Source organism: Vipera berus, assembly GCF_964194415.1.
Source record: "Vipera berus genome assembly, chromosome: 9".
Taxonomy (NCBI): Eukaryota; Metazoa; Chordata; class Lepidosauria; order Squamata; family Viperidae; genus Vipera; species Vipera berus.
This window is the reverse complement of record NC_138212.1, coordinates 25,398,966-25,422,538: the sequence shown is the minus strand read 5'-3', so window position 1 is coordinate 25,422,538 and position 23,573 is coordinate 25,398,966. Positions and strand designations below refer to the sequence as shown.

The 23,573-nt window shown below is 43.8% G+C and overlaps 1 long non-coding RNA gene across 1 annotated transcript; it reads right to left on the bottom strand.

The window, feature by feature from the left end:
• Nucleotides 1-2,398: 2,398 nt before the first annotated feature.
• On the bottom strand, nucleotides 2,399-16,277 carry LOC308672169. The gene is made up of 4 exons (XR_014027365.1): nucleotides 16,102-16,277; nucleotides 15,287-15,888; nucleotides 14,967-15,191; nucleotides 2,399-3,972 (listed from the first exon to the last, which is right to left on the bottom strand). It is a non-coding gene; the product is annotated as an uncharacterized lncRNA (long non-coding RNA).
• Between the last annotated feature and the right edge of the window lie 7,296 nt (nucleotides 16,278-23,573).

Genomic DNA, 23,573 nt, shown 5'->3' with positions numbered 1-23,573 from the left:
TCATGCAGATGGCTCACAGAAGGCCAACTGTGTCTGTTTCTTAGTCTGGCCTATCTGATAGGGCTGATAGATTCATTCTTTCACTGGCAGTGTGGCCTCCCTGTGTCCTTGGATGGATCAAAACGATAAAAAAGACATTGAAGGGTCCATAATTTAATGAACAATTGTGTAAGAATGCCTTGGTGCCTCTAGAACAGGGCTCTCCAAACTTGGCAACTCATACGACATCGAGGGCCTTCAAAGATCTTGTGGACTTTTGCATGGCTGGTTGGGGAATTCTGGGAGTTGAAGTCCACAACACTTAAAGTTGCCAATTTTGGACACCCCTGCTCTAGAGAAGAACTGAAGGCAAGGCCTTGACTCAAAAGGAGCAGCCCCAGGTCTTAGGCATCTCCCTTGGTTGGCCTTCAACATTTTTGAAGTAGAGAAGAAAAGGCACAGGAGGACCACAGGAAAGAAGCAGTTGTCATTTCAGATTGTCAAGAGGTTGGTTGGCAACAAAAGTAAAACAGCTTCAACAATGTGCCTTTGACAAATTATTTGGCAACCCTCTCACACAGCTTGTCTCTGAATGATTATCCCAATGCCTGTTGAAAAATCAGCTTCAGGTTTGCATTTATTGAGGCTTTGTTATTTGGGTGGTGGTTGTTGATCACTCCTTGTGATGCAGTTGTGTCATAGAACTTGCCAGGCAAAGTACATTCACGTTCATTCACTCTTCCCTTACTGAACAACGGATTTTTCTTCAAAAATCATAATTAGCGCAAGACGAAATGTGTTTCTGGGTCTTGAATTTTAAGAATCCAGCAACTAATCAATAGCTCTGTGATTACTCCCTGATTGATATAGCATTGGTGACAGAGCTGGACCCTTGAATATGGCTCAGTATTGCCCTCAAAAGCCTCTAACACATGGTCCACGCAGGATGGGAGGCCAGTGCTAATTAATTTTGTTTTTACCACTCATGTACAATTTTTTGCATAATAGTTTATCCACTTAAAACTGACCACCATTGAAAGTTAAATCTTGACAATAAAAGTGGTTATGGCTTGATTAAGCAAAACAAGAGTTTATTTTCTCTAAGGGGCTGACTCAGATTTCTGTGTAATTGTGGGATGATGGGCACTTGAAAAAGAGGATTCTGCCTCAGTTCAAACACAGCCCTAGATTACTGTGAGACCACAACGCTGTGTTCAGAAGCAGAAATGATGTGTTTCTGGCCCCACTACAGACCTCTAAAAATCACTGAACAACAAGTCTTTTCTTTTAAAATTTTTTTAATAACACTGGTCTTTCTCTGGTGGCTTGTATATTTGAGTCCAGCATGTCAGGTGAATGCAGCTACTGCTTTGTGTTTAGGGTTTAGTGGATTATATGAGTTATTAACCCTTGTGTTTCAGACTTTCACAAACTTATAAAATTTGGTAGAGCATAGACATGAGACTCAAATCCAGTGCTAAAGAGAGATATCCTCGGTAGGACAAAATAATAATAATAATAATAAAATAAACCCCAGACGGACAGACTGGGGCATGTTTGGAGTCCAGCTCAGCTTCTACCATAATTCATATTTGATTCTCAGGAACCCTTGAGCAGTAAAGTTAAGCTCCCTTCACAGTCTTCCAGGTTATCAAACGCAGTTCACACAGATTGCTGAGTTCTCAGTACGTGTCATTTCTGAAACAGGATCTTCCTACAGAAGGATGCTTACCTGGACACATAGGAAAAGCTGTCCTTCCACCCACCCACCCCCACCTCCTATTCGGTAAGGAATAAATTGTTTTGTCTTCAGAAAATTGAAGGGAGAAGGGATGTTCAGAAAAGAAGCTAAGGAATACAGTACTGCTGTAGTGTTGCCAACCGAAATATCTTTTTACAATCTGGAAGATCCACAGAAGCAAGCAGGAAGTGCTCCATTTGTTGAATAGATAGAAAGTTCTGAATATTCTGTAAGATTATTTTTATCTTAGCAGCATGCACAGCAGTTATTAGAGATGGAATGTTACCCCTGGAGAAGGAAGGGGGATTGTGACAGCACCAACAGTTTCCTAGGGGAAGAGGCAGTGGATTCCAGGAGAAGCCGAAATTAACAGACTGTGCAGTCCCGAGCTGGATGGGGAAGCCAAGGCGCCTTCTTGCACTGGCTGAGGCTGCTATGAAGGGAAGCAGGGAGGGAGGCCTTGCTTGGAAGACAACCGTGAAAGGTTTCATGGAAAGATAGCAGGTTGTGAGGTTTCCTGCTCCTTTTGTGCATCCACCTACCCCATTATTGCAGAAGAATAATTCCTTCTGCCTGCTGGGATGCTGGCAACCCAGGTTCAAGACTCAATTGCTACATGACGGGGTTTGCCCCTATCCTCATCTGGCTCCTAGCAATTCGAAATCATACAAATGCAAGTAATGGTAAGTCTTTATTGATTGGCCCTTGGGCCATATCAAAGTGCAAAGTTCCAGCAACACATTATTACTAAAATTTGATAAAAGCAATTTAAAATGGAATTTGATAAAATACAATTGAAAATGGAATTAGGATAAAATACGATTTACAATGAAAGGGGAATAAAATACAATCTAAAATGAAATTATAATAGTGTACAATAATTTAAGATGTAGAGAAAATATGATAAAATTATATTTTGGAGTCGCCCTTGCAATCTACCCCAATCAGTCCCACATATGCAGATCTCAACCGAACCATTTTGTTCAAGTACTGTGCTGCGTTAAATGTTATTTTCAAGTTCTGGCCGGATGTAAGGTAAGTTGTTTTGATATGGGGATCCCAATGGGTCATTCGTTTGGTATATAGACCAAGATACCTGTCTCTCACCCTCTTATACAGGCAACAGCCAAATAGAATGTGAGCTACAAATACAAGTAGATAAATAGGTACCACTTCGGTGGGAATGTAACGGCGCTCCATGACATCGCGCTGGCCACCGGACTGCAGAAACATCTTTGGACAGTGCTGGCTCAATGGCCTTGAAACAGAGATGAGCACCACCCCGAATAGTCAGCAATGATTAGCGGAATAAAATCCGCAGGGATTTCTCCTTCTTTCTCCTGGACTAAAAAAATCATAGCTGGGCTGTATTGGGCTTCAGTGACCGCAATCTAGACTAGAGAACAGACTTCCTGGGGTTTTGCTGATGTCTTCAGAGGCAAAATGTCGTAATGCTGTCATAACCTTTGGGAGACTGGGGGAGGCAAGGGGGGGGCCTTCTTGCCTCACTCCTGATTGAATCAGGCCACCATTGGGAACGTTAGTTTCCTCCCGGCTTCACCTCTTCTTTGGTCGGGGAAGTTAAAACACAATGTTCTGCATATGGCAAGGAATGATTCCAAAATTCTCCACAACTGAATTTTCTGTACTTTTTATGGTCTTATCTTTTTTCCCCCCTTTCTTTTCTGAAGAGGAAAATATTTGTTTGCCACCTATCTCGTTTCAAGGTTACCTTGAGCAGCATCTTTGTGCGTGTGTGTGTGTGTGTGTAATAAAATCACAATAAAATTACAATAAAAATGCAGGTTATGAATAAAATAAAGCTGTTCTATTCCTCCATTTTTAAAATATATACTTATATTTATATAGTCATGTTTTTGAATTTTGCCTAGGACTGTTTCTTGTAATTGATTCCTCAGATTTCAAGCTCTTTTGCACCATGCAGACCTTTCCCGCCACTCCGAATGTCTGTGTGCAAATCACTTTGGGGGCTTTGTGAGTGCTGATGCTTGTATAGAAATGATGGCATCAACATTTTCTTTCCTCTGATACTTTAATATTTTGCATTAATTAAAAAAAAATCTTAGCGAAACCACACATACAATCACCTTGATTGCTTTGTTGCAGTGCTTAATCAGCGCACATGCATATACAATCATCCACCGGTAAGGTAAGAGATGCAAATGAAGGGACTGAAATCCATCAATCTGTCTGCACCACTTCCATAATTAATTCTGGAACTTCCTCCGGTTCTGTTAGAATTGGAAAACAGAGCAGAGTGAGCAATTAAAACAATAGAATAGTTGAGATGGGTTTTTTTCATACAATTTACAGCAGCGCTGCAATCTTCCCCATACGAACGATAGTTGAACCAACTCTGTCATTCAACCATGTCAGCTGAATCTGCACACTAAAAACAGTTGGTGATAAAAAAAATCTGTTTTCATGGATGGGTGTAGAAAAAATGGCATGGATAAATCCCTTGTGGAAATTAAGGAATTGGATACATGAAGCCCCACGTGGCAGCTCAGTGTAGCCCCTACTAACAGTCCTGCTCAGATAAAGGCCTGTTAAAGCCGGGCTAATGAATTTGTCATTTCCTGCCATGCAATTGAATGAGCATCCTGGAAGTGTCCATAAAAATCCCTGTCTGGGTTTCATTTGTGAGGCTCAGCATGGAAGATGCCCATTAATAAAGTGACTAAACTAATAGACCAGAAAAATACTGTGGAGTAGTATACATAGACTTCAGAAATGCATTTGATAAGGTAGACCACAATCTACTGCTTGGTAAGCTAGAAAAAGGTGGAATAGACAACATCACCACTGGATGGATCTGTAGCTGGCTGGCAAACTGTACTCAGTTAGTAGTCCTCAATGGCACTACACCCACAGGGAGAGAAGTAAGCACACAAGGCTCCGTCTTAGACCCAGTACTCTTCAATATCTTCATCAATGACTTAGATGAGGGAATGGAAGGGGAACTCATCAAATTTGCAGATGACACCAAACTGGCAGGAGTATCCAACACCCCAGAAGACAAGCTCAGGATTCAAAAGGATCTTGACAAACTTGAACAATGGGCCCTATCCAACAAAATGAGTTTCTGTGTGGAGAAAACCAGAGTTTAACATTTAGGAAGGAAAAATCAAAGGTTTAAGTACCAATTAGGTGAGACCTGGCTCAAAAACAATAACTGTGACCTAGTGGACTTAACCATGAGCCAGCAATGTGATCAGCTGCCAAAAAAGCTAATATAATCCTGGGTTGTATAAACAGAGGCATAGAATCAAGATCACACAAAGTATTATTACCACTTTATCAAACCCTAGTAAGACCACACCTGGAATATGCAACTAATTTTGGTCACCATACTACATAAAAGATGTTGAGAACTTGGAAAAAGTTCAAAGAAGAGCAACTAAGATGATCCAAGGACTGGAGACTAAAACATACAAAGAATGTCTGCAGGAGTTGGGTTTGGCTAGTCTAAAGAAAAGAAGAAATAGGGGAGACATGATAGCAGTATTCCAGTATTTGAGGGGCTGCCACAAAGAAGGGGGGGTCACATTATTCACCAAAGCACTAGAGGGAAGGAGGAGAAACAATGGCTGGAAACTGATCAAAGAGAGAAGCAACCTGGAATTAAGGAGAAACTTCCTGACAATGAGAACAATTAACCAGTGGAACAGCTTGCCACCAGAAATCATGGGCGCTCCATCACTGGAGGTTTTTAAGAAGCGACTGGACAGTCACTTGTCTCAGATGGTGTAGGTTCTCCTGCTTGAGCAGGGGGCTGGACTAGAAGACCTCCAAAGTCCCTTCCAGTTCTATTCTATTCTATTCATTGAAGGCTGCCACAAAGAAGAGGGGGGTCAAATTATTTCCCAAAGCACCTGAAGGCAGGACAGGAAGCAACAGATGGAAACTAATCAAGGAGAGAAGCAACTGGAATTAAGGAGAAACCTCCTGACAGTGAGGACAATTAACAAGTGGAACAGCTTCCCTTCAGAAATTGTGGGCGCTCCATCATTGGAGATTTTTAAAAAGAGGCTAGACAGTCACTTGTTTGAGATGGTATAGGTTCTCCTGCTTGACTGGGGGGCTGGACTAGAAGACCTCCAAGGTCCCTTCCAGCTCTATTCTATACATTGTAATCATATATGTGAGCCCCACAGAGATGGTGGTAGATATGCACTTCATTTTTGGAGGTCTTGGATGAAATAGGGGCCAAGACAAGCAGCTGTTACATTCACAAACTCAGTCTTCCCTGGGAAAGGTGTTCCACAGCTGGGGCAGCACCATGACGGAGAGGCCCCCTCCTTCTCTATCCCCACACAAGGCTCTTCTCCCTCTGGCAGAGCTTAATCTTTGAGCAGCCAATGCCACCCCAGCCTGAAATCTCAGCCTTAAGTGTCTTCATGAAACCCTCCAAGTCTGCCTGGGGGGATATCAACCCCTTAAGGCTGCTTCTAAAAGCAGCTCCACAGGTGCACAGCTGGGACGCTTGGTTGGTGTTAACCAGGGGTCTCCAAACTTGGCCGCTTTAAGACTTGTGGATTTCAACTCCCAGAATTCCTCAGCCAGCATGGCTGGCTGAGGAATTCTGGGAAATGAAGTCCCCAAATCTTAAAGTGACCATGTTTGAAGACCCCTGGTGTTAACCCTTTTGAGACTTCCTCAGGCAAACTGGCTGTCAGGGGATCAGAATCCCATTGAATTTGAATCCCCTGCCTCATACGTGGATTGGGTTTCATCCAGGAATCACTTCAAGGGTAGGGACACTACCTTGACTGCCTCCTCTTTTTATTCAGGAAAGTTTTGGGGCAGCTTTCGGTCAACTGTCCTCTGCTAATTAAGGAGGCCTGCAATGTCCTTTCATTCCTTCAGCTTCATCCGCATGCAGGATTCATTATTGTTTGTGAAAAAGAAGCCTCTCCAGACTTGGATGGGATTGCAGACTCTCTTGTGCCTCCTGCACTGTGGGCAAAACAATCATGCAGGGCAGATTCATCTTAGCCACAAAGGACTATCACCTGGCAAGTAACAAAGACATTTTTCTTTTCCTGGCCATTGCTTTCAGCAGCAGGCAAGAGTCACTCATGGAAAAGTAGCCCAAGGCCAATATCTCCCCTTCTCCAGGATCGCTTGCTTGTACGGATGTGTGTGTGTCACCTCTGAAGAAGCTGAAGGGGCTGCGGGCTGAATGCTTTTATTGCATAGACTAGTTGGTGTGGTGCCTTCCAAGCAGCCACAAAAATAAAAGCAGGCATAAGTCATTGCTAGCAATCTTGGTCTACAATGACAATACTTCCTTTCCCCACCCCCTGCTTTGCCAATAATGCAATGTACATTTTTTTACAAGATCATTTTCAAAGGTAACTGCTTATAATAATACAATTTATTCTTTATGGCTGCAGGGCAAGGAGAGTTCTAAATGAGGCATGTCTTCCATTAGAACCCTACAGAAACAAACTAATAGGCTGCAGAGAAAACCATTTGTAAATGTTCCTATAATTCACATGATTCATTAAACAGAGATGGAAAATGATAGCATTTTCCCCAGAAAAAAAAAATCCTTATGGAATTACATGCTGAGACAACTTAGCTCAACTCTTTATTGAGTAAGCATCCTGTCCTGCTGATGTAAAGATTATAAAGACCGGAAGACATTGATGGTTTCATTTGCTAAATTTAGAATTTTTTTTAGAAGTCATGGTTTTCCCCGAAGACAGACAAATTTTTGATTAATCATGAGATCCACAATGGATCTCAACGATCCTTTGTTGAGCATCCATGGCTCACACTTAGGCATCTGGGAAGCTGGGAAGAAGCACTGGGGCTGTATCATAACGAGGGAGTTGAGAAGTGATTCACACAGCTCTTGGCCGACTTGAACACTGGGCCCTCTTCAACAAGATGCAGCTCAATGGCAAGAAAAGGTCCTGCACATTAGAAGGAAAAACCACATGCACACATACAGGATAGGCAGTAGGTATAAGTTAAGAGTGTGCTTTCACTGCCAAAAAAGCTAATGTTGCACCAACAGAGGGATAGTATCAAGATCAAGAGAAATAATAATGTTGCTCTATACCACACTAGTAAGGCCACACTTAGAGTAGTACTGTGTCTAATTCTTGTCACCACCATGCAAAAAATATGCTAAGGCCCTGACTGCAAAGAAGAGCAAGAAAGAAGATTAGGGGCCTGGAGCCTAAATCCTAGGAAGAACAACGACTAGATGAACTGGATGTTTAACTTAACAAAGAGAAGACTGTGAAAGCAGCCCTGACAATACTCTAAGGGCTACTCCAGGGAAGAGGGTGTAAATTTATTCTCCTTAGTACCTGAGGGCAGGACAAGAAGCAGTGGGTGGAAACTCATCAGCTGGATATACTGTAAGGAGGAATTTCCTGAGAGTGAGAATGGTTAAGCAGTGGGCAGTGGTGGGATTCAAATACGTAAACAACCGGTTCTCTGTGTGGATGCTGCTTCCGGAAGTCCATTCTGGGCCTGGGCAACAAAACATTAGCTACCCCTTCTGCTGAAGTGGTGTGAACCAGCTGAATCCCACTACTGGCAGTGGGCCTCCCAGAATTGTGGGTTCTCTGCCACTAGAGGTTTTCAAGAAGGACAACCATTTGCCCAAGATGTTATGAGGACTCCTACCTTGAGCAGAGGGTTGGCCTAGAAAAACTCCAAGGTCCCTTCCAGCCCTAAGATTCTACGAGAACCTTTCAAAGCAAGTGTCACAAAAGAATAAATTTGTAATGGTATCAAACGAGACATTGATTGACCTTGATTTCCCAGCTTTCCATGAATATTTATTTATTTATTTATTAATGGGACTTATATCCCGCCCTATCTCCCGAGGGACTCAGGGCGGCTAACAACAACAAAAAATTAAAGGTCTCTGTACAGTAAATTAAAATTTAAAATTGAAATAAATTAAGGATTAGAGTTAAAATTGTAAACATAATTAAAATCCCTGTCAGTCCAGGTCAGCCAGGTGGAAAAGGAGTGTTTTGAGGCCGCGGCGAAAGGACTGGAGATCTTGGGCCATCCGAAGCTCAGGGGGGAGCTGGTTCCACAGGGCTGGTGCTCCCACAGAAAAGGCTCTTCCCCTGGGGGTCACCAGCCGACATTGTCTGGCCGACGACACCCTGAGGAGGCCTTCTCTGTGTGAGCGCACTGGGCGATGGGAATTCGTTCCCGGCAGCAGATGGTCCTGCAAGTATCCCGGGCCTAAGCCATGTAGGGCTTTAAAGGTAAGTACCAGCACCTTAAATCTCACCCAGAGGGTAACCGGTAACCAATGCAGCTCACGCAGGAGGGGTGTAATATGGGAGTATCGGGGTGCTCCCATCACTACCTGTGCAGCCGCACTCTGCACCAGTTGAAGCCTCTGGGTGGTCTTCAAGGGCAGCCCCATGTAGAGAGCATTGCAGTAGTCTATACGGGAGGTAACGAGTGTGTGGGTGACTGTATGTAGGGCATCTCGGTCCAGAAAGGGGCGCAACTGGTGTACCAGGCGAATCTGGGCAAATGCCCCCCTAGCCACGACTCCAATATGATCTTCAAAACTGAGTCGTGAATCCAGGAGGACGCCCAGGTTGTGTGCTCTATCAACGGGAGGTAACATCTCTCCTCCTATAATCAAAGATGGAACCTCTTGGACTAAACGAGATGCCGGTATGTAAAGCCACTCAGTCTTGGCCGGGTTGAATTATGCTATAATTCTCAGACTTTCCATCTGACCACAGGATCAGTTGGCCTGTGCTCCTGTGAGTTGGAGGTCCAAAATAGTGCCAGGAAGGAAGGGAGGGAGGGAGGGAGGGAGGGAGGGAGGGAGGAAGGAAGGAAGGAAGGAAGGAAGGAAGGATCAAATCTGGTGACATTTTTTGAATTTTACACACAGGAGAATTTACAAAAAAAAGCTCAGGGCAACTATGTAGCATACAAGTTTAACTGTTGTTAATTTGCACATAAAAAGGGGCAAGATTTCAATCATATAGTTGGGGCTGACCTGTTGAGTGTCTTGACTTCGTGAAGGTGCCTCTGTGCCAGATATAACACTGAGCACAAGGACCAGTTAAAGCAACTCTGCCAGGATTGTTCTTTGGACAGGTTTTCCACAGGAAGAAGCAATTCTCAAGGATAGGATTTCTCCTTAGTGGCAACATGAGTCCAGATTGTTTGCCTGTTTATGCAATGATGCCCAGAGCAAAAACAACAAACCCCAAATGATAAAAGCCGCATCCACAGCCCTCTTCATGGACCAAGGCTCAGTGTAATGAATGTTGAGGAAGAAGATGAGGAAGGACTCGGACAGAGACACAGCCGTTCTTTTCATCAGACTACACACATTTCCCTTTCCATTCCATTTTGTGAAACAAAACTGAATGCCTTTTTATAATCTATCCTAGCCATAAACGTACTTGTATAACTACAACGCTTGATATATGACAGCCTTTGCCTGGGAATGCAGAGCAGGGGGTTAGACTAGATGGCCTCCAAGGTCCCTTCCAGCTCTGCTATTGTGTTATTCTGTAAGGATCACCTGCTTGAGCAGGGGGTTGGACTAGAAGACCTCCAAAGTCCCTTCCAGCTCTCTTATTCTGTTATTCTGTTATTTTTCAAATTCTTTAAAATCAGATTCCCAGTCAATAACAGAGCCTTCGTTCCTCTTGAATTTTTTCAACACTCTTTTTGTTCTACAGGAAGTAAGTTGTTTCTTTTCAAACAGCTCTGGATTTGATTTGCAGTTATGCCTGTAAGTAGTTTATTGGCAAACTGGTTATGGGTCTGTAGTTCCCATGCTCTTTTCTTTTCTTCTTCTTCTGAATTAGGGATGTCCTGTTAGCCTTAGCTGTTATGCCTCTGTGCTTTTCCTTCTCTGCTACGAAGTTCACTGAGAACCTGGTTATTTTTATTTGCTTATTTATTAATATTTTATGCTGTCCATGTCCCCTACAAGGTGACTCTGGACTCCGAATGATTTTATGGGACTTATTTCTACGGATAAAGCTTTTTAGCCACATTTTCATTGTCCTAGTGGGAATACAGCTCATTAAAAACCATTTACATTTTTTAGTTACAGTAAAAACGTCTAAAAAAACAGTCATACATTTAAAATGTGGCATGAAGCACTTTAAAAACACTGTCTTGTGAATGTTTCTTCCCTCAAGAATACAGGATACAGATTATTTCTGGGGAGGAAATAGAGGAAAGGGGGAACATGCCTTTATTATTGGTAAAGAAAAAATGAGGACTGGTTTCCATGGAAAGCAGGATGTGTGCCCAGAATTATAGGGACTCCCCCTCCATCAGTGGGTGTTCATTCCATGTGCCACTTTCTCCTGGATGCTAGCGTGGCTGCCACTGGCCACAATTCAGGCTGGTGCCCATGAGAAGGAATGGCTTTGCCAGGGTTCCTTTTGAAACTGACTGAATTCTGGCAAGAGGCTCGGTGAGGTTTCTGCCAACAGCAGTGTGGAATTGTTGTTGTATCCATTTTGTGGGCATAAGGTAAATAAACCTACTCAAAGTCTTGTGCGTCTGGGTTTTTTCTTTTTTTTTAAAAAAATGACATATTTCTCGGAAGAGGTCCTTTGAGATATTTCTATGAAGCCTCATAAAATCATTGCCAGGCTATATAAAATGCTTGTTTGCACCCCGAATTAAGGGACCATAGGGCCATAAAAAGGAAGGAAGTACAGTGCCAACTCCGGCCATCAGATAGTTCTATCATCCCAACTTCTGCAGAATGGAGAAAGAACTCTCCACACGGCAGGGATGAACGAAAGCGAAGTTCTCCCATAAAAAGAGAGGGGCAAAGTGATTGCAGTAGAAAATCCCTTTTTGCAAAGGACAGTTTGAAACAACGGCATGTAGTTTAAGCAAGCTATTATGAGAACATGATGGAAAGATTCCCAAAGTTAATCAGACCAATTGCTATCCATTCCAGTAGTACTTAAAGAAGACAATCCAGTCTAGAAGTTGTAAAGCGGACATGTCAAACTCAGGACGTATCAGAGCTTTTTTGCCATTGCCGGCAATGGGGTGAGCACGGTTTCTTCATGACGCATCTGGCCCATGGTCCGGCAGTTTGACACCCCTGTTGTAAAGGATAGCAAAATGAAGGAGATGTGAGTGCAATATTCATCTGTTCTCTCCATTGCTGGTGAACAGACAAGAGCAGGAAACAAGATCCTGGTACTGAACCACTAGGAAGATAATTTTATTTAATATAGAAGAGGTCCTCGTTTAGTGACAAACTCATTGTAATGGTATGTAGGAATGACTTGAGGGACAAGAGGAAGAGATGCTGCTTAAGGAATGATCAGACAAAGTGGGGAGAAACCAACAGTTGCTTAAGTCATGGAAATAAACTTAGGAAGGAGATCTAGATGACCCGGCTGAGCCTGAGGGGGAGGGGGGGTTAAGTGCGTCATCAGTCTGGAGTTCCAGCCCACCTTGAATTCTGTTGACTCTTATCTACAAGAAATTCGCTTGGACCGTTAGTGGTTCAGATTCTTGTCGAGAGTGTTAGCATGCAATAAACCTGTATTCTTTTGAACCGCCTCAGCTCCTGATTTCCTGCACTTGACAAGAGCTGCCCTACTTGGTCAGGCTATAAAGGAGACAGGAAGATTAGTACTTTCAGAGTTGCGAGACTGATGTCAGCCCTCCAAAATAAATTGGACATGAAACATGAACATTGAGTTAATTCCACTTCTACAGATCAGGAAAGGCTACCTGGCATTTGAGGCTGTTGGGTTTTGTTGTTTTTTTTCTAATTCCCCAAATGAACTGATTAAAAGGCTCTAGGTAGGTCCAGAATCTGGTCGGAAACAAGATTCTTGTCACTCTGGAGAGAACCACACTTGCTGCTCAATTATATATATATGTAATCTCCGGGCTTGGTAATTAGGTTGCAAATGTTTTGTCTCCGTTCGGGGGACATCTTTAGTGCGGTTTGAATTGTGTTCGGTGTGTGTGTCTGTGTGTCTGTGTGTCTGTATGTATGTGCGTGTGTGCACGTGTGTGTGTGTGTGCGTGTGTGTGTGAGTGTGTTCACCAGGAAAGTAACCTCTGCAAATTTAAGGTGATTTAAGGTGCTGGTACTTACCTTTAAAGCCCTACATGGCTTAGGCCCGGGATATCTGCAGGACCGTCTGCTACCGGGGATGACTTCCCATCGCCCAGTGCGCTCACACAGAGAGGGCCTCCTCAGGGTGCCGTCGGCCAGACAATGTTGGCTGGCTACCCCCAGGGGGAGGGCTTTCTCTGTGGGAGCACCAGCCCTTTGGAACCAACTCCCCCTTGAGCTTCGGATGGCCCCGGACCTCCGGTCCTTTCGCCGCGACCTCAAAACTTTTTTCTTCCATCTGGCTGACCTGGATTGATGATGGGTTTTTAAATATGTTTTAATTTTTAACTGTGTAGTTAATTTATTTTGGGGCTGTTATTTAATTCTTTTTTAATTTTTGTATTGTTGTTTTTTATTGTTGTTAGCCGCCCTGAGTCCTTCGGGAGATAGGGCGGCATATAAGTCCCAAAAATAAATAAATAAATAAATCCTGCTGAAGTTGCATCCAATGTATTTCTAGTTCATTCTTCCTAGCCTTCCTCCTTTTGCCATCCTTTCCAGTCAAATCCTTACAAGCACTGCCATTATTTTCACCAAATTTCCTTTTACATTTACTGTGTGATTCTAATTTCCCTGGTGTGTGTTTTGAACTCATTTCAGTTTTTCTATAATAACATTGGCTGTTTTCAACTTCAAGCTCTTTTGAGGTACCAGATTTTCCTTGTCCCAATGGATTGCTGTTTAGTTACATGTGATGCAAACGTGGATGTGTCCAAATAAGCACACTGGAATACAGCCTGCTCAGCAGGTATTTGCAGACACGCACACACCGCAAATGCTAGGCTGATGTTCAGTGGTCCACAAAAGAGGGAAGCTGGTTGAGCCAACACAACTCATTCCAAACAGACCTCAGAGATCAGCCTATGGAGATTCTCACTCATCCAGGTCATGTTTGTCCCAAAGGTGCTTTCCCGAAAGGCAACTAAATTTTCTTGTTTTTTTCCTTGAAAATCTTTGCTTCAAGAAGCTTCTTCAGTTTTGAATTGAAGGAGCTTTGTTAGGCATATGATTAAGCCTACCTGGTTGGGTTGTAAATATATAAGCCATGATGTATGATATCACTTTAAATGTGATGATTGGCCAAGGGTGTGTTTGCCTCCCAACGGCCATAAGAGGGAGCTGGGGATGTAGTTTCTCTCTCTCTGCTCTTGCTGATTTTTCACTGTTAGTTACTCTGTTACTGCTATTGTTGGTTTGCTACTGTGTTAAACCAGAACAACTGTGTTTTGACCTTTGGACCGGTAAGAAGACTTTGTATTTGGAATACTCCTTGGACTGTTACTATTGTTTATCTGTTCTTTACACATGTATGACCTGGACTGTTTATTTTTGACTGTGCTTTGTATTACACCACAAAGTAAAGTATTTTGTTTTTTCACACCTCAGTGTATCTGTGTGGTTACTGTGTGAACTTTGTTGCTCTCGGTACCTTTTTTGTCTGTGCGACTTCTTGTTAGCTCAAGGAGATCTCTGCACAATTCCTGACAAGCGTCTTGAACAAGGAGTGAAATGTTTTCAAGGAAGTCCAGTTGCCGTTTGAAAAAAATACACCTTTGAGTCCTTAGGGGCTTTGGGGCTGCTGTGCATGTAATAGTCACCCCAAGAGGTGATTCAAAGCAGATCCTGCTGTGAGGGGAATATGCCCCATTGAATTGGTCTCTGCAGCACAAGGACACTTGACCAGCCCTGTAAAAAAAGGGGTGCTACCTTTACTTTATATGCTATGTCAGTTTTGGGCTGGGCCAGCATGCTCTGTAACTTCAGCCAAACTATTTAAAGCATCTTATTTATCAAATTTATTTATCAAATGTATGGGCCACTCACCTTACCCCAGGGTAACTCTGGGGGAACTTGTAAGATTAAAAAGGTAAAATTATGCAAATAAAATGCTACACAAATATAAAAACACAAAATTCAATCGCTAAAAGATGGCGAAGGAGGGAATAGCATGAGCAGGGAGTGGGTGGGATCTGATATTAATCTATTGACCACTCCTAACCCGAAGCCCCTCCTTTGAAGCCCCTCCCAAGCCCCAAACTGAATTTTCCCCCAAAGTATCTCAGGGACCACGGTGGGTCCGATGCTGCTAAACACCTCTCCGGGCGGCCTCCCTTCCTTCAGAGGCCGCTGCTTCCAGGCCTGGCTGGAGAGAAGGAGCCTCCGTGGAGCTTCACTGTAGCCTAGAATGGCAGGAGCCACGCACAGCCCCACTCCAGCTGCCTGGCCCAGGCCGCCTCCTGGCATCCAGCCTGCAGCTCTGACTTCTGGGAAAGCAGGCAGGCAGGCAGGCAAGGGTTACTCTTCCTCCGCTCCTGTCCCCTGGATTAAATGAAGCAGAGAAAGCAGCCCTATCATTAAAGAGCTCCACCAGTCAGGAGGAAAAGAAGAGGCTGTTTCTAATCAACAATGCTAACCCGATAATGGAAGGAAGCCTTGAGTTTAATGGCTTGAAACTTTCCAGCCAAGCTGGCTCTCCGCTGATGTCTTCGGATAAGAGTGCCAGGCCCTCCGTGCCATTAGATGCATCAGCACCAGCCTCTCGCTGCTTAATTCACAGCTTCAGGACATTTCATGCCGGCTCTGCCAAGCGTGTGAAGAGTTGCTGGGACAGACGATCCCAGGAGAAGCGAGTGCCGAGCAAGAAACGGCTTCTGGGGAGGCAGCCTGACACATTAGACTCACAGCCTTCTTGGGGGGGCAAAGGGGAGGGCAGAGATGGGGCAGCCTTACAGAACAGGGCTCTCTCTCCTTCAAACGGCAGCCCCCAATCTTACTTAGCAGCAAAAGAGCAATTCAGCCATTTTGCACATAATCTTTTTGACAAGATTGATTATTTTTTAGCACTGCATGGGGAAATATTGCAGCTCAATCCTGCGTTGTGTCTGGTCCCAACTGACTTGATCCTGACAAGTCTTTTGTCCTACAGAGCCAAATCTGCCCGACTACGCAGCAGAGGGATAGCACGTCATTTGCTCTTTGATTTCTGATCATCTACTTGAGAATCGTAGATTATTCTCTGCAGATGGGAAAAGAAACTCTTATCAGGAAGACAAAATGGGACATCAAAGCAACAGTTGCTAGTTGGGGAAAACATTCTTGGTTTACAAAAGTTACCTTTCAACTTGAAAGACGTGGACAATATGTCCAGTAGCTCTAGAGATTCTTCCATCAGAAAATTTCCCAGACAGAATTAATTCTGCAAGCGAGTTACATAATAATACATGCTTACATTTTTAAAACTGGGATGCGGTGGCTCAGTGGGTTAGGACGCTGAGCTTGTCGATCAGATGGTCGGCAGTTTGGCGGGTCGAATCCCGAGTGCCGCGTAGCAGAGTGAGCGCCTGTTACTCGTCCCAGCTTCTGCCAACCTAGCAGTTCAAAAGCACGTAAAAATGCAAGTAGAAAAATAGGGACCACTATGGTGGGAAGGTGTTCCGTGCGCCTTTGGCGTCTAGTCATGCCGGCCACATGACCATGGAGACGTCCTCGGACAAGCGCTGGCTCTTCGGCTTTGAAATGGAGATGAGCACCGGCCGCTAGAGTTGGAAACGACTAGCACACATGTGCGGGGGAACCTTTACCTTTACCTTACATTTTTTTAAAAATATCCCAATATTTTCCTGATTGTTAGCACATTCTTCTCTACGGGGTGTTTGTCACTGGTCTTTGGCAAGACAACAAAATCCTTTCTCCTAAGCTTCTACAGATGTGTCAGAAGCTTCCTTCTCTCGCGCCTCCCTTCAAACTTTGTTCGTTTTGACAATCTGAAAAACTGGATCGGGAAACAGGTGCAATCATAAACCCCCACCTGTCACTCCTGCTGCATGTAAAACAAATGAAAACAATGATGGGGGAGGGGTACTGAAAGCCCTCTCTGGCTGGTGGAACCAAGAGGAATGTGTGCAAAATACAGATAAGGGAGATGAACTCCGCCCTCCTTCCTTATCAACCCTCCCCATTTTCCACAGCAGGGACGTATAATTTGGTGCCTTAATCACAGAAATTGGAGTGGCAGCTGCCGCCTTTCAATGAGTTGGTTGCTGGAGCTGCCCCCCCTCCCCGCCTGCATCTAAAATGGAATCTTACTTCCCGAATGCATTTTCTCTTCTGCTCTTTTTCTACATCTTGATGGTGTGTAATGAAGGCAGTTGGCAAACACGCATCACTGTAAGGTACTGGTTGGTTTGGAGACGCACATTTTTTGTTGTTGTTCCTGTATCTGCCCATGCTTAAGAAACTGAAATGTGATGCTGTTGTTTCCCTGCATGGTATCGCAATGCCAAGGGAGCCAGTTTGGCATGGCAGTTAGCTGGGCTAGGAAGTGATGGAACAGGAGCCAGTTGGGTGACTTTGGACCAATCTCCCAGGCCTGGGCAGAAGAAAACAACAACGGGGGCAAACCACTGCCCAACATCTGGACAAGGAAACTGCAGTCAGAGGAACTGAAGGGAGGGAGGGACAATGAAGCAGGATCCACTTTGTGCCACAGAGGATCTGTCAATAACTTCTCAAAGAGCATTGTAATACCAGGCCAAGAACCAAGCTCTTTATAGTCCAGCTTAGAAAACAAATCCCCTTCTACTTTTGACAGTTGGTGGGAAGTAAGCAAGCCTTGGAAATTATTTAGAAATATGACTGAAGATAAAGTAGGGCCTTCCTTCCTTCCTTCCTTCCTTCCTTCCTTCCTTCCTTCCTTCCTTCCTTCCTTCCTTCCTCTTTCTTTCTTTCTTTCTTTCTTTCTTTCTTTCTTTCTTTCTTTCTTTCTTTCTATTTCTTTCCCTTTCCTTCCATCTTTTCTTTTTTCTTTCTTTTTCTCTCACCTTCCTTCCTTCCTTCCTTCCTTTCTTTCTTTCTTTCTTTCTTTCTTTCTTTCTTTCTTTCTTTCTTTCTTTCTTTCTTTCTTTCTTTCTTTCTTTCTTTTTTTCTTCCTGTCTTTCCCTTTTACCCAAGAGACAGATTTGCCTACAAGGACTTCGTTTCTTATGAGTAGTTGTGCCCTAAGGCATTCGAGTCTATTTGGTTTTAGGCAGGTATGCATTAAATGAATAAGACCCTTCAAAATGGGAGACAGTACTCACATTATTAAAATAAAAAGGGGAAACTTCAAAACAAATTACCTTCCTTCCCATGCAGTCTTGATAAAAAGCCCCTGAACAGCTTGGTACCTCCAGTTGATGCAAATTGCCACACTGAGAGTCTGTGCAATTTTAATCAAGATTATGGTTGGGGAAAGAACAATAGCTTCTCTCTGTGTTGTGATCCCAGTGAAAATTGAGAGGTTTCTCCTGCAAATAGGGTTTATTTTAAAAACATCCCAGCATGGTTGCTAACCAGACAGACAAAACCATGTGTGCTTTGAAACCAGATAAAAGCATATGCATTTCTCTTCAAACATACAACATTTGGAAAGGAAAATGGACACGTGCAAAATGCTTTCTATCATGGCTACATCTCAGTTCTGAAACTGGCTCAGGACAAGGGCCATGTGAAGGCTCAGGGTCTCCCTGTAAAGTTTTTATTATTACGCTACACCTACTTATCGAAACGCCCGCCTGCAATTTTAGAAGTATGAATTGCAGGGTGCTTTGCAAGCATGATCAAATCACAGAGCCCCCCCAGCTCTGCAGAGCCCTTATCTTTAAAGGAAACACAATATTCTAGGAATGTAGAATAGGAGGCTGGAAAAGGTGGGAAATCAAACCCACACATCCAGCCCTGCTTCCCCCTCAACTCCCCCTTTTTGTGTTACAAAGAGAGAAAGGATTCCATGAGGGACTGAGGGAATTCTGACTTGGTAGAGACAAAGAACATGTTTGTACACCTCTCTGAAGGGAATCTTACAGGAGCCCCCACCTGCTTCCAGAGTTGTGGCAAGATTCCCAGGAAGTCTTCTCCTCACCGGTGGGGGGGGGAGTTGGTGGGGATCGTCTCTCTGTCCTCTCCTCCATGCTCCTTGCTCGGCAGGGTGGCTTTCTTCTCCTCACCCCCCCAGCTAACAAAGCAGCTGTGTGGGGAGCACTGGACTTTTGAAGGACCCACCACATGTGGCCAGGTCGAGCAGCCACAGGATTGGCACCATTTGCCCCCCAGCTGGATAATTTCCAGGAAGAGGAAGCTTCTCTCCACAGAAGCCCTTTGGAAATTGGAGAGCAGGAGATGACTTTCCATGCCAGCTCCACCACCCTAACTCCGCAATTGCTGAATTCATATGCAGGCTCTTTGCGCCTCATAAATTTTCATCTTGGCATCGTTTCTTGTTCTCCTTTACCGCATTTTCAAAATGTAGGTTACCCCCTTTGCATTTTAAGCAGGCACAATTGTATCTAATGCCAGGGATTTTATGGCCACTAAAGCGCTCCTCAGTTTGATGAACTGATCTCATGCGAGGTAAATTATGTCACTCATCGGCTTTGTCAGTAAATCAAGGGGTGACACTTCCCTGATTTGTAAAGACTGAAGGGAAAGATTCACGTGGAAAAACGCAGAAGGCAAGGTTAGATTAATAAGCAGTTTAAAGAAAATGTTCCCCTTTCAATGGATACAGTGCATCCAGAATCAATTCTGGCGCTCTGACATTTTGGAGATTTCTATCTGAGCATCCATAGGAAGTCTACCATATATTAAACATTTTATGGAAAATTCAATCCAGGATTTTTTTTGCTTTACGGTAATTGACAACATTTTCATGCCATTTGATGCTATGAATTTATATCAGGTCCCATCAATTCTGACCCTCGCACACACGTCTATTCTGCTTTGGCAGCAGCTGGCAGTGGAGAGAAAAGTCCTGCTCCCATTTGGGTCTCCTGCACAGATTCTTCCAACACCAGAACTGGAGACTTGCAGCCATTCCTGGCTCTAGGCAGAGCCAGTGCCGATTGATTGGAGATGCCCACCAAGATCTAGGCCTTTAGGTCTGCATCTGCACTCTTTGTTTCTTGGAACTTTCTAACAGGATAGGCAATTTTGCCCTCCTTTGCCTCATCAAACACAAACTCTATGTTTTCCCCTGAATCAGAAAAGGCCTCAACTTCCTTCCATCCCAGTCCAATATTGCCAGCCTCAATTCTTCTCTTGGGTTGTGCTAAATAACTGGATTCTGGATCTTCAGAAAGACGATTGGGGTGCAACGCTTCTTCTACAGAGCAGAAAGGCAGAAAGGAAATTTTGGTGGGGTCTGATTTTGCAGTGGGCCAAGCAGCTACAATTAGAGTGGTCCCAAGACTCTCATCTTAAAAAAATGCTTATTAGTAGCAGATCTCCAAAGAAAGACAGCTCAACCTGAAAAGCTGAGAAACAGAAGGCAGACCACATAGCCACAAAAGGTCTCCAGAAAAGAAATGCAAGAGAAGGCACCAATAATGGGCCCACTCTTCCGAGTTCATCAAAAAGGCCACCTGGCCAGCAGCAGCAGGAGATTGGCTGATACGCAAGTCAGTGTCTTCCTTGTTGGTTATCAGGAGGCTATTATGATAACCTGGACCAAGGGTAGGCAACCTTGGCTCTTTTATGAATCGTGGACTTCAACTCCCAGAATTCCTGAGCCAGCATGGCTCAGCTTGGAAACCTCTCCCTTTCCCCTCAGCATGGCTGGCTCAGGAATTCTGGGAGTTGAAGTCATGGACAGTCAGCTGGAGAATTTTCCAATCCAGATCCTTGAGAGAGAGAAATCTAAAATAAATCCCCCTGGGAGAAAGGCTGAGTCTCCATAAAACGGCAACCAGTGCCAACTTTATCCAGGATCTGATGTTACAAGGCAGCTTCCCACATTTTTTGTAGCTGGCCTTTCCTCTAGCAAGGAAACCCTCATCAAATTACACCATGATTTATAACCATTTTCTAAGAGTGAGACCTAGTTGTGTTACAAGAGGCTTGCCCTCTCCTGTAGAATTAGGAATCTTTATGTAGCACCAGAACAATATCATTGAACACCACCCAAGAATAACAGGAGATTATTGGTAGAAGGTTTATTTCAGCAAAGCAAGCCTCTCTCGTTCATTCATTTGCTCATTCATTCATATCATACCTACTAAAAAGACCCTTCTTGCTGGTGAAGTGGCAAAAGCCTCCAGAGCACTCTTTGAGAGGAATCTCAATACACTGGAAATAGAATTAAACCTTTTCTTTTCCCCTTCCCCAACTTCTCTTTTATGTACAATGCTGGATTCCATCTACATCGTTTATCAAGGTGTGACAGATGCCCATCTGGAGGAAATGTCCCTTCCATGGCCATTCCGTGGTCAGAGGATTTACAAGAATCTTATCAAATGCGTTGAAAACATTATCTGTTTCTTGCCTTGCAGCATCTTGCAAGTGATTGAGCTTTGCACTGCATTCCTTTCACATTCTCGCTCCAACTGAACTTATTAACTCTTCCGTGTTTGGCCATTGACTCGTCCTGTAAGTCAAACCTGGGGCAGATTAAAAAGAAGGGTGACCCGTAAATGGGGGGGAGATGTGAAAAATGGATGTGGAGAAGGATCAGGGCAGATGCAGAAGAGAGGCAGAGTGAGGGCAGAAATGAACTGAGCAGTTGAATGAAGAACCACAGAGAGAAAACCTCCAGGCAGCTCAATTGAAATAGAAGAATACAGACCATATGAGGCTGGTGAAGAGAAAGCAAAATATCATACAATTGCCTCAAGAGCTGGCAGGAGAATTGAGTCCAGGAGGAGCAGAGCTCAGCTATGCCAGCTTTCGGCTGAGGTGGGGGGAGGGATCTGCACTTGTTCTGGTTCACAAATCTCAGCAAGGAAGTATCCAAATACATCAGTGGACCTGGAAAGTTGGCAGGAGGCCTCATGACTTCTCTTTTTCCCCACAAAGCAACTTTTCTCCACTTCACTCATGTTAAAATGGAACAACGTTTGAATATCTCTGTTTAATTAGTTCAAGATTAAGTACGCCCAAGGCTGCATCAACAGCGGGGTAGTATCAAGATCGCAAGAAGTGATCGTGCCACTTTATACTGAACTGGTAAGACTGCACTTGGAATATTGCATCCAGTTCTGGTCACCACGACACACAAAAGATACTGAGATTCTAGAAAGAGCGCAGAGAAAAGCAACAAGGCGGTGAAGGGTCTGGAGGCGACACCATACGATGAATGGTTGAGGGGACTGGATATGTCCAGTCTAAGGAAGAGAAGGACTATAAGCGACATGATAGAAAACCACCAATATTTAAGGGGATGTCACAGAGGAGAGGGGGGGGTCAATCTATTCTCCCAAGCACCAGTAAGCAGGACAAGGAATAACAGGTGGAAGTTTATCAAAGAGACATTCAATTAGATTTAAGGAAAAAAAATCATGACAGTAAGAACAATTAAGCTGTGGAACAAGTTGCCCCCAGAAGCTGTGGGTGCTCCATCACTGGAGGTTTTCAGGAAGAGACTAAACAGCCTTTTCTCCAGAATGGTATGTGTCTCCTGCTGGAGCAAAAAGGCTAGAAAACCTCCCAGGTCCTTTCCCACCTGTTATTCTATGTTCTATGGTCTATTTCTGGCTGTGACCACTGCAGTTTGTAGATATAAATGTAGTTGTTATTGCTTTGTGTTCAGTCTTGACTTAATAACCAATTTCTAAAAATATATAAGATGTAGAAGTAACAGAACGAGGGAGCTTTGTCCTGCTTATTTAACTCCAAGTATTGTAACAGCCTCTCTATCAGCATGCTTCTGCAAGAGAGAAAGCCTAGAGAAAGAAGTTCTGACATTCATCCAAGCGCCCACATAATGGCACCATTGGTGCAAAGTAAGAGAAACAACTGAGTAAAAGGTCTCAGGCCCACTACCTGGTCATGTGAAAGTTGAAAAGTAGCTTCCAAATAAGAATATGATTGAAAACTTGTCAATAGCTGCAGGCCTCATCATACTATGCATCAAGGCCAAGACAACTAAACTCTGTAATCTGAAATCAGCAGGAACAGCTGAAAACCAGATGTCCATTGCGGTCAGTCTGCTTGTGTGAATCTTCATAATCTTCAGCAACTGTACCTAACACTCCAGGATGAATCTTGTGAAGCATCGGATAGCACTGGATAGACTGAATGGATAGTCTTTGCATCGAAGGGCACCCCAAAGGTTTGAAGACCACCAGCTACAAATAGTTCTTCTCTTCCTTAGGAAGGGATAGTTGTAGACATGGTGGTCAAAATTGCCTCCTGAGGAACCTGAATACTGTGATGTGATGGAGTTGTGGAATGAACCTGCCAAATTAGACTTAAAAATACAAAAGGAGAGGTCATCCAAAAGGCACGATTAATTGGAATGTAGCACAGGTGTTGCTGAGCAACTGGGTGGAATCGGACGAGCATTTTTTTTAATACCGTATGCGTGTTGTGTGTTGCTCTCAAATCTGTGTTTGATCAGTTCTGAACATTCACTGTTTTATTGCTCCTGAATCTATTGAGCCTCTTTTACTTCTGAACAAATGAAGTCTGCTCAGTTCTTAATTCAATAGCTTCAGTCTGTTTATTCAGACACTTAGTTATCATGGCTACAATCCAGAATGAACTCCTTCCAAAAAGAGGAGAGGAAAAATCCCAGGGTGGTGGGGTGGGGTCTCCACGTCACTACAAGATTTCCTCTTGGAAAAAGAAAAGATTTTCTTCCTATCATCCCTCCCCTTAATTGTCGCTGAATTCTATGTATAGTATACACTTAGTGTTCATACAATTAATGAGCTTGCTAATCAGAATATC